The sequence below is a fragment of the Mus caroli genome, chromosome 8 (genome assembly GCF_900094665.2).
Source record: "Mus caroli chromosome 8, CAROLI_EIJ_v1.1, whole genome shotgun sequence".
NCBI lineage: Eukaryota > Metazoa > Chordata > Mammalia > Rodentia > Muridae > Mus > Mus caroli.
In genome coordinates, this window is record NC_034577.1 from 65189714 (window position 1) to 65202094 (window position 12381).

At 40.8% G+C, this 12381-nt stretch overlaps 1 protein-coding gene across 4 annotated transcripts in view; it reads right to left on the reverse strand.

The window, feature by feature from the left end:
• Large1 (LARGE xylosyl- and glucuronyltransferase 1) overlaps positions 1-12381 on the reverse strand; it is a 441552-nt gene that overhangs the window by 340663 nt on the left and 88508 nt on the right. The gene's annotated exons all lie outside the window — the stretch shown is intronic.

Sequence of the window (12381 nt, forward strand, 5' to 3'; positions counted from 1 at the left end):
GGATGCTGCCATGCTTCTCATCATGAGAATAGTGGACTAAACCTCGGAATAGTAAGTCATCCCAAATTAAATGCTTTCCAAAACAAAAGTTGCTGTGGTGATGGTGTACCTTAACAAAAATAGGGCACTGACTATGACAGAAGTACCAAGGACTGAGATATTGCTGTGATACACCTGACTGTGCTCTTTGGAGGAATGTAGGCTTTGAGGCTTTGGATTAGGTAAAGAGTTAAATGCTTTAAGCTGGATTTAATGGGTCATACTGGCAGAAGAAAGAAAGACAGTGATGCTTAGAGTGACTTGAACTAGTTCAAGAGGTTTCAAGGAAGAAGAATATTAGCACATGGCCTAGCAACCATTCTTGTAATATTTTGGTAAAGAATGTGGATGCTGTATGCTCTTGTCAAAAAAAAAAAGTGTGCGTGTTGTTTGTTTGTTTGCCTGAGGCTAAATTGAAAAGTTTTTCCTCTCTGTGAGGAGCACAGAAACCGCCTGCCATGTTGACTGTATATGGCTCATCAGTGGTCATATAAGTTTCAATTGTCACATTAGATTAGTAGCTTTGGCAGAGATAAATTCCAGACAGCCTCATATTGACTGTTGAGTGGTTATTACTAGTCATGATTTTGCAAATCCATAATGAAAATGAGCAAGGAAAAACACCAAAAGTACAGTTTGAGGAGAAAAGGAACATCAGGAAAAAGGTTTTTTTTTTTAAAGGCTGATGCTAAATAAAGGAAGTGGTGACCTCAGAGCAACACCCCACCCAGCTAAGCTTCCAATTTGGGTAAAGGAATTAAAGAAAAGGCCTTTGGTTGCAGCACTCAGGAGACAGAGGCAGGCAGATCTCTGAGTTGGAGGCTAATCTGGTCTACACAGAAAGTCCCAAGACATCCATCTCCTCCCGACTTTAGCTTATGTCAAGCTGACATAAACGTAGCCAGCACAATACCTGTGGACTCAGGCAGCAATGTATGATACTTGCTGAACACATAAAGGAATGTGCCCTCAGACACATAGCTCGTACTTAGTCTAGGATTCTTTTTTTTTTTTTTTTTTTCTAGACAGGATTTCTCTGTGTAGCCCTGGCTGTCCTGGAGCTCACTCTGTAGAGCAGGCTAGCCTCAAACTCAGAAATCTGCCTGCTTAGTATAGGATTCTTTAAATGTGTCTTTTTTAAAACAGAAGTCTGCTACCCTGTTTTGTAATATAAGAAAGAAAATTTGCAGAGTTCCTCAAGAAGACCCTTTCAGCATGATGCACCCCTCAGACACTCTCCATATCACGGAAGGTCAGTAGCAAAGTTTATTTTGGTAATTTTCTTTTGTTCTCTGTCTACAGGAAAGAACACAAGTGTCTCACAATTAACATTAAGTCTGGATAATGTATACATTACAGCCTATAGTATCTCCTCCTGCAGATAGTCTCAGCCTAAATGCACATACAATATGCGTAGACTAAACACTGAAACCCAGATAGTCCTTGTGTTGTAGAGGCCATTCAGGGCTATATCCCTCCGGATTAGTTTGCCTTGATCCTGCTCTTTAACCTAGATCTCTGTCTATGCTGAACCGTGCTCTTTTGCTTCAGAACCACTGTGATATCTCCGGTCAACAGCAATGGTCTCCCTTGGCTTCCAACCAAGTTTCTCTTCACCTATTTTTCTTCAAATCTGTAGCTCAAACATATTCACTTTCAACTGAGAATTCCACCCATCTTGTCTCTGCCATACAAAAAGCAAGGCATAAGACTGATCTGCATTTAGCAAAAGCTTTCACAAGGCACAGGAGTCTAGAGGTGTGGTTCAAGTGCTTGGCTTGCACCTGATGGCTACCCTGGCAAAGCCATTAAGATATCCTGTGCCCTCAGCAGTTTGATGTGAGAGTCCATGGCAATTCAAGTGCAGCTAAAAAGGATCCAGGGGAGAACCAATGAATTAAAAAATACACTGAAGGGGAATAATGTGAGACACTGAGGGATTAAGATTAAAATTGATTGGTTGTATTTTAACCACTTACACAATCAAATTCTAGAGCTAGAAAGAAATGAATGACTTCTTGCTCTGATAGCTGTGAATCAGGAGGGAATAAACAATATGTGTTGTGGGCTGTGCAGCTGCCTCCTGGCAACGTCTTAGAGGGAAAATTACTAAAGTGGAAAAGATGTTATTTCACCTGGAGAAGAGAAGTAGAAACCCCTCTGAATTCATCATTTGCATGTTACCACTCTCTATAAACCAACTATACTCATTGTTTAAAAAGAGACTGCCCTGTGAAAAAACTCAGTTACACTTACTCCACTTCCTTGTCACAAGGGATTAAAATGTGGTTTAAAGATATCAAATGGAAAATTCTACAAAGTAGTTGTGATGGTTTGTATATGCATGGTCCAAGAAGTGACACTGTTGACAAGTGTAACCTTGTTGGAGTAGGTATGGCCTTGTGGGTGTGGGCTTTAACACCCTTGTCCTAACTGTCTGGGAGCCCAGTATTCTGCTAGCAGCCTTCAGATGAAAATGTAGAACTCTCAGCTCTGCCTGCACTATGCCTGCCTGAATGTCACCATGTTTCTCTGCCTTGATGGTAATGGACTGAACCGCTGAACCTGTAAGCCAGCCCCAATTAAATGTTGTCCTTTATAGGACTTGCCTTGGTCATGGTGGTGTCTGTTCACAGCAGTAAAACCCTAACATGATATACCTCAGTGATGTGATGAATTCCCAAGCCATTCCACCCTACTCCAAGATTTATATGAATGACCCTGGTATCCTGAGTATCCAACCAATATATGCTACCTGTCTGTTAGTCAACTACCAAGTATCTCAGTTATTAGATCAATCAAGAGAGAATCTTAGCAGTGAGGCCAGGAGACAGAGACTAGTTTAGTTCAGACAGAAAAACTTGTAACTTTCATTCTCCTGGAGTAATTGTTGTCTCCAGGGATTATTGCCTCAGTCTGCTGACTTGGGCCTAGTCCTGGAAGCTTTTAGCCTCCCTATAATCTTATCTACACCTAGAATGTTTTCAGCCTCTGAGACTTACTGATGAATAACAAGCTCATCACTTGCTTGTTCTTTCTGATCTCTGACTGGCTAGTTTAAAGCAACAGTCTCAGGAATGCCTGTGCTAGAGGCCAGGAGTGCCAGAGCAGGTCTCTGGTTCCTTATCTCTTGTCTCTAAACTTCTGCCTGCAGCAAGATGAAAATAATGTAATTCCATTCTGGGCATTAATCTCTTTTGGTAAACAGCTTTGGAACTGGATCTCTGGATGTTCATGATGGAAATAGATTGTGTCTATTCACCTATCTCAACCCATATCCTACTGATGTTAGACTCTCCAATATTTATCTGGTAGTTACCATATTATTAAAGGACACTAGGGATAACAAGGGTCTGTTGAGGCCCATTAAAGAAAACCTATTCCTCTTGGTCAAAGGAGTAAAATCTACTTCTGGCCTTGGGTAGAGTCATAACTTTCAGGTTGGCCCCAAGATTAGCACAATTCACACTACTGTCTAATCCCTGAAGTTGTTAGTCTAGTTAGGACATGGAGAGATAGCTAAGCAGTTTTGTATGGCTCTTACAGAAGACCTGAATTCAGTCACATGCATCCACATTCAACCAGCTATGAGTTCAGCTCCAGGAGCTCCAACACCCTATTCAGGACTCCTAGACTCACACGGATATGAGCTTGTGCATGCGCGCACGCACACACACACACACACACACTTAAAAATGAAAGAAATATTCATTAAAAGCTGTGACAAAAGGATGGACCATCTAGAGACTGCCATATCTAGGGATCCATCCCATAATCAGCTTCCAAACGCTGACACCATTGCATACACTAGCAAGATTTTGCTGAAAGGTCCCAGATAGAGCTGTCTCTTGTGAGACTATGCNGGGGCCTANCAAACACAGAAGTGGATGNTCACAGTCAGCTATTGGATGGATCACAGGGCNCCCAATGGAGNAGCTAGAGAAAGTANCCAAGGAGCTAAAGNGATCTGCAACCCTNTAGGTGNAACAACATTANGAACTAACCAGTACCCCGGAGCTCTTGACTCTAGCTGCATATGTATCAAAAGATGGCCTAGTCTGCCATCACTGGAAAGAGAGGCCCATTGGACATGCAAACTTTATAAGGCCCAGTACAGGGGAACACCAGGGCCAAAAAAATTGGAATGGGTGGGTAGGGAAGTGGGGGGGGAAGGGTATGGGGGACTTTTGGGATAGCATTGGAAATGTAATTGAGGAAAATACGTAATAAAAAAAATATAAAAAAATTTTTTTTCAGGATGAATGAATATATCCCCTATTAAAAAAAAAAGTTAATCTACTTGGGCCTATCAGTCACCTGGCCAAGGGATCATCCCTCAGACAGACTGCCATGTTAAAGAGATAATCACCCCTTAAAAAGTATGTAGTTTTCCTTCCCAGAATGCCTAGCCTTGGTGAGATTACAAAGCCAAGGACACACAGTTCTGTTAAGTCAGCCTGCTTTCTGAGCTGTAATGCAAAAGAACCTCATTTCTTTTCCTTTTCCTTTTTTGTATCTCTTTCCTAAGCCTGCTTTCCCTAACTTTAGGCTTTTTCACCCTCTATGAAATAATCCGTCTTTCATCTTGCAGCTGCTTGCTTACCTGTACTGCTCAACATGGAGGCCTAGCTCAAAAGACCTGACCCTGTCTCTTCCTGTTCTCCATAACCCTCATCCTAGACACTCCTGAAATTTACAGCTTGCCTGTCATGTTGTTTCTAATCAAATGGTGCTCTACCTTTCTACTGAGTCAGTTTTTAAATTTTCTTATTAAGGAGACAAGAATACAAAGAAGGGATCCTGATTTCCATGGTAACACTGGGCTTTGTTCAAACAATCCTTAAGTGGTAGGCTACTGCTCAGTCACAATGCTGTCACTCACTTTACTCCATCTCATTATACAGGCATTGTATCATCTCACATCAAAAGACAGACGAAGGAGAGAGGCCATATCCACAAAACTTTTATTGTAATAGATGATTATAACTGTTCTGTCACTCCTGGTCATTGTTGTTCTTCTACTACTACACATTTTACAAATTAGAAACCACCATAGCTCTATGTGTAACAGGGAAAATATACATAGGATTTGTGCTATCCATTCTCTAAGGCATGCACTTGTGTCTTGGAATGTATGGGCTGTGGACAAACTGGGAGCACAGAAAACTACATCTCAATATTTAATACTGAGAAATGACTCTTCCTGAGATAACTTCTCTTGGAAAACCCACTCTCTTTCCTATATTCCTTGAAAAGAGGCGGGTAGTGGGGGATAAAAATAAAATGGAGAAAATTATAATTGTAAATATTTTTACCTCATCAGGTATATTCAAAACATATCATTTTAATAGACAATAAATATGAATAATTTTCACACATTGTTTTACATCCTTTTCTTTATATATGCTCTTTGCTTATATCAATGGCACATTTTCAGAGTTCAGTAGCCATGGCTCACAGCCAGCATGCTGCAGAGTAGTGTTCAAGGATATCCTAAGTCTTCATGTTAGAGTACAGAAAGAGGAAAGTGTAAGTACAGATAGCAGTGAAGTTGAAGCAGAGGATCCAGAAGACTCTAGCAATGTAAGCTAGATAAGCAGCAGCAGTACAAGTCAAAAGAGCCAAACAGAAGTAGGTATGTGAGAGCTCAGGAAAGAAGAAATCACTAGACAAGAGTGATATATACACCTGTTGACATATGCACATGGTCCTAATTCATTGACTTTATGACCCACCTATAAGACTCCACTTATACAGAAAGGCACTGGGACTCAAGGAGGTTAATGACCAGGCATATAGAAGATGTGTTGTTTCCCTCTTCCCTCCCTTCCCACATGCTGCCCGGCTTGCATGCTAGAACTTCCCCATGCTAGCTCCTTATTATCCACACATTGTTCTTGATTGGGATGTGGTTCTAATTCCTCCCTCAACATGACATCAGGCAGGATCTTAAGACAATTTTGATGGTCAGATTAGGAAAGAGAACCCAGTGAGTAGAGATCAGGGCTGCTTAGGAACACCTTATATGGCAGAGTTCAGACAGACCTACAGCAAGGAAAATTTTCAGGAAAAATGCAGACTGGACAGAAATGAACAGTCCTAGCCCAAGGTGTTACTACTTCAGGAAGATCCTTCCCTCATAGGGAGGATCAAAGGATGCTTCAGGTGAATACATGTACAGAAAGTTTATCTCCTCACTTGTCTTTCCTCTAAAGTACCCTCCACTGGGCTAGCTTTGTCACTTTGTATAGCCTGGGTTGTGTTTTATTGGGGCAAGAAGTATAGCTATCTGAGTCAGTCAGCATGAATACTAAATTCTGGTATAGAAATACATTTCTGTGATGACATAAGTTAAACAGGCTCAAAGAAATAAAAACATCGATTTCTAATGTTAATCTCTTTCAACAAGTACCACCAAACAGACCTCTAATGTAAACAGCCTCTCCAAGCACAGAACCTTTTCCCAGCATCAGACTGTAGCTCCAGGAAAGTGGAGTTTTAGGGGTTTTTCTGCATGTCTATGTTTATTCAGTCCCTATTCAAAGGCCCAGGAATGTTTTGGTCTTTATTCTTGTGATTTTTTTTTTCCATTCTGGAAGAGGGTGTTTAAGCAGGCAGGCCTCACATTTTCATTCTTCAGGAGCAATACCTAAAAGCTTTGAACAAGGGTTGCCACAAAGAAGAAAAGAAACACTTTAGCATTCCTGACAGTGGAAGGAGTTCCTGGTGTCTGACTGGCAGGGTCTCTAGTTGACTGGATTCCATGGCCTTTGGAAATATAATGATCTCCATGGGCTGATGGGTATAAAGAAAGCCACTATTTCTTTTGTCACTCATCCGCATCCACAGTGGGATGACACGCCTGCTCAGTGTTTTTTAGTCCAGTGCTGGGCCTGTACTGGAGATAAAGAGCTCAATACATTCGAAACCATATTTTTAGGAGCTTTAAGAAAAAATGGACAGATGCGCAGACACAAGTCAGGGGCAATAAAAGTTCAAGAGAAAACATCTCAGCAGCACCACAGAGCAGCATAATTTCAGAAAGCAAAGGAGAAAGGTCCATGGTGAGGAAAACTACCAGGAAATATCTAGGACTGAGGGCAGGATCTGTCCTCATTACAGACCTGAAAGAATTAAGAACATTGTGGGTATGCCAAAAAGGCTCCACACATTACAGTGGATTGGTAAGCACACAGAGGAGCCAGAAGCATGGATCAGACATCTTCTAAGGTTGAATTCTCCTGATCCTCTTCTATCAGCCAGGCCTCATTTCCTAGAGAGTCCATAATCTTCCAAAGGAGTACCACGAGCTGAGGGAAGCCTCAAAGCACCAGCTTATGGGAAGACATTTTAAATACAAAACAGGACAGATACTATCTGTGACTTAAAAGATGAAAAAAAATGTGACGATCAGAGGATACATTTCTAAAGACATCTAATAGAACTCCTCCTCCATGCTCATTCTCTTGCTTAATAGAGATTCTCTATGATAAAGATCCAGTCTATTAGTGGCCAGTCCTGTGCTGAAGGACAGGGCCTCTTTAAGTCTGGACTCATCTTAAAGCAATAGCATTCTCCATGCTAGGACTCCTGGCAAGTCCTTAGCAAGGGAGGAGTGATGACACCATAAGGTACTTTTAATATACAACCCCATGAAGCTTAGTATTCCTGTTACGATGCATAAGCACCACCTTTGGTTCCAAATATGATTCATTAGTTCAAGAAAAGATCCTTCAACAACTTCATACTTCTCTATACGTTAATTTAATTCTCGTTCTTAAGATAAAGCATGCTGACTAAATGCAACTCAGAGAGGGAAGGTTTAATTGGCTTGCAATTTAAAACCACAGTCAATTACTGAGGGGAAATCAATGTAGGAACTCAAGAAGCCAATCACATCTATAGTCAAGAGTAGAAACAAATACACCGAAACTACCTCCTTCTGCTGCTTTCACCCTGCTTCCTCTTGCCCTTTAAATTTCAGGACTGCCTGTCCATGGAATGGTACCATCCAAAACAAGCTCGTTCTTCCCACATTAATTAACCATCAAGACAACCTCCCACAAACATGCCCACAGAGTAACTTGATCTAGGCAATCTGTCCTTTAGGCTCATTCCAGACGATTCTAGGTTGCAGCAAGCTGACATTTAAAAGTAATCATTACATTCATCTCTCCATCCCTGAAAGCCATCTCTTTTCTTTTTGTCTCCATAGATTTATCAATTCCGAGTATCTCATACAAGGGGCATCAGTTAGCACATGACCTTTTGTGACTAGCTCCTTTCATACAGCACATATGCATACCCATCGATGTTCTAACATGGACTGGCATAGCATTCTCTCTGATGAGTCTACCATGTATACACATCATATTCTACTGTCCACTCATTCGAATGATGTCATATTTGAGACATCCCCACCTCTTAAAGTGAATAAAATGGCTATTAACATCTGCCTAACCACTTGCTTAAAAATTTGTCAAAATTATTAAAATCAAAAGCCCTTCACTCTACAATGAAGTTGTCTTCATTGCTGTTGATGAATTAAAATTTCTAGAAACTGTTACCTAAGTGATGCAGCCAACGCTGGCTATGTGGCTAAGTGCTTATTTTTAAACAGAGTTAGGTCTTAATTAAATAGTTGATAATATAGGATATATAAAATCTTCCATACCTTTTAGAGTTGATTCATATTTTGATTTTGTAATTGTCAATGCTAACAATGTTTGTTTCAGAAACACCACATAAAGAAACAAAAATAGGGACTGGAGAGATGGCTCACAGGTTAAGCGCACTAGCTGCTCTTCCAAAGGTCCTGAGTTCAATTCCCAGCAACTACGTGGTGGCTCATAACCATCTATAGTGAGATCTGGTGCCCTCTTCTGGCCTGCAGTCATATATGCAGGCAGAATGCTGTATATACAATAAATCAGTAAATTTTTTAAAAAAGAACAAAAATATTTGTTTCAAATATACCACAAAAATGGCAGATTAATATTTAGGGCCATTTTAGGAATCACTGCAAATTCTTTCCTACTCTCAAAATCAAAACTTCTTAAATTATTTTTTTAAATGTGTGCAAGTGTTTTCCTGCAGGTATGCATGTGCCTCATATATGTACAGTGCCTCCAGAGGCTATAATAATGTGTAAGATCCTCTATAACTGGAGTTACAAACGTTCTGAGCCATTAGGTGGGTACTGGGAACTAAGTCTGGGTCCTCTCCAAGAGCATCAAATACTTGTGGAGCCATCTCTCCACTCCAACTTCAATAAGTTTTAATGAAACTCCAGTCAGCAATGCAAACAGCCACTCCAAAGAATCAATCACTCTAATATATCATAATGTTAAAATATACTAATATGACATTTACATGCAGAGAAATAAAATAAGGAACATATTAAATGTCTTTCCTGTTTCTGTGTACGTATATGTTGTGTCTGTGTACTGGGGTGCGTGTGTGTGTGCACGTCTGCAGAGATCAGAGGTTTACCTTAAAAAATCATTTCTCAGATGCTGTCTACCTTGTTTATTCACACAGGGTTTCTCACGAACCTAGAACTCACTAAGTACTCCAGGCCCTGTCATGCAAAATAGAGACCTAGCTAACTATTTCTCCTCAGTCCTGGAATTATAGACATTTTCACATAGATTCTGGGTGTTGAACTCAGGTCCTCATATTTGTATGGCATGTACTTTACCAACTGAGCTCTCTCTCCAGACCCTTACAAGTCTTTGTTTTCTACTAGTGAACCCTTGTGCTTCTACATCTACATGTGTTTCTAGCAGAAAACTCTATGTGTACAATAAAACACTAATTCTGAGCACGTAACAGTCTCGAATCAGTCTGCACCATAGTGTTACAAGCAGCATTCCTTAGTGCTTCATGTGGGATGCTTGAAAGACAGTTTATCTCAGCTCAAGAGGCTAGAACTTCAAGATCATGGTTTGAGCAAACCATTCCTGACCAAAAGTGCTAGAAGCCCTGCCCCAGGCCTCTGTTCAGCTGCTGGTAGTTTAGTCACACCCGCTTTGTGTTCAAGCCTATGTCTCTTTAGCTCTCGACCAAAATTTGAGCCTAACCCAGTAACACTTCATTTAAGTAATTACATCTTCATATACACAACATGAACATTGTATTCAATTGCTGAATTGAATAATTCATATTATAATACAGATAATAATTTATATTATTATTGGATTCAATAAGTACAGTCCTATTTCTGAATAAAATGCAATTTGGGGGGGAGGTACCTTTACCTGTAACATTATACCAATATAGTGTTGGTAGTTAGTTCTAATGTTTTGTATTAATTCAGCTCCCAAAAGCCACACTTCCAGTTGCTGAGGGTTCCTGCCCCCAGCTGACTTGGATTGGTAAGAATTGCAATATAGCCAATGGCTGGGCAGGGAGACGGAGGAAGGATTTTGAGGGCAAGGGACCAAGAAAGGACACAGAATTGCCATGACGAGGGAGCAAGAAGGACAGACTTAAAAGCCTGCAAACATGAGATTCCAGGAAAGTGGCCCTAGAGGTCATTTCCCAGATTGAGTCTGAGGGAGCAGATATGAAATATAGATTTTAAAAGATGTTAACTCAGGAATACTGGAGGGAAGTATATGATAGCTTTGGGGAGGTTTAGAAGTGCCCACACCACTGAGCTAATCAAAGCATATCAAAATTAGCTGGCGAGTGTGTGTGTGTGTGTGTGTGTGTGTTTCATTTGTGAATCCAGAGCTCTTGGGCAGGTGCAGTGAATACACAAGGAGCCAACGTGGATTAACTATTCACTACTACATACCAATAGCAAGGAGGAAAGCCCCCATAATAAAGAGAAGGAGAGAGGGAAGTGGAGAGAGGTGAAGGAAGGGGGAGCAAGAAGTGAAAAGAGAGATGGAGATTTAAATTACATTGAGTCACCTGCTCAAGGAGGGCAGGAACAACTTGGGCAGCTGAAGAGTGGATGGGGGAGGGAGGGGGCTGAGAAAGATTACCCAAATTCCCTCTAAAACTCCAAAGGAAGAAGAAACACAAGGCAGTCTTCAGGATCACTCAGCTACCACCACACCCCGTGGCCTGACTAGACACTCCTCTTCTTTAGGCTTTGGCATCCAAATTCAGCAGGAGGCTATATAAATAGATCTCTGGCACCCCAGCCTGAGCACTTGCATTTCCCTTCCAGAAAGGATCCAGAAATATAAGCCACTCTTCTGCAGAGCTATGAATGATTTAGAGCAATTCCAGACTTTTCTCAGAGGTGAGCAAGCACTAGCTGTCAACTTCTCTTGCTACCTTCAAAGTCAGAAATGAAGCCTCAATCATGCTGATTTCCAAAGAAACATCAATTTTTTTCAGTAACATCTCACTCATGCCACACAGACAGATGAGGCCCAGTCAACAACCTCTTTAATAAGTGCTGGCTCATTATAAGACTGTGTGGAGAACATAAGAGCTGTAATAATACATCCACCTGTCTCCATCATAATTTTGCTGACTTTGAAAATTAATAAAATGTTTGGTTTCCAATAACTCTGTCTTCCTTTAGATGTTGTTTGATACCCCGGACCACTTGAAGAGAAGAGGATAAGGTAAACAGCTCCTTTTGCAGCATTTGCTTTTCAAATCTACAACTTTACTCTGAAATGTTCTACAAACTAGTAAAGGCAAAGCAGGAAAGACAAGAGAGTATCAGAGATCCGGCTCCAAACAATTACCAAGGGCAAGTCTCACTGAGATCACATGGGACAAGTCATTGAACAAATTTTACATAAACAAATTTCAAGGACTCAGCCCTGGGAGCCAAAATTCACCTCACAGAGCAATGGCATCCAAGTCTTTCCCATGTGCCAAATACTGGCCCAAGTGATTAGCATTACAGTGATTTGCTTAGTAGCTTAGTTTTTGTCTTAGTAGTCTTAGTAGTCTTCAGGGATTCATGCCTGGAACCGCCCCATTGTTTTAGCCAAGTACACAGCATACCAACAGAAGTAAATATACATAGTATATGCATTATTGATCGGCATACTCATATAGAACACTGAAACTAAATATAGAAAGCAACATCAGCTGTGAAGGTAAGAGCAAGCAGCCAAGTGATGTAAATTACCACTGACAGCGACTGGACATATTCATGAAACAGACTGAAGACTGCAAGATGAGTACACCAGGTCTCAAAGTGAGCTGGGTATGGGACCTCCTCCCATCCAAAATTACTTATGTGGGTGGGAAAACAGACTCACAAAGAAATGTCCTGACCAGTTTTCCAGAATGCAAATGAAATGAATCTAAAATCTAAGGTTTTGATTTCTTCGTTTGCTATTTCTGATTCAGAAATAGCAAAAT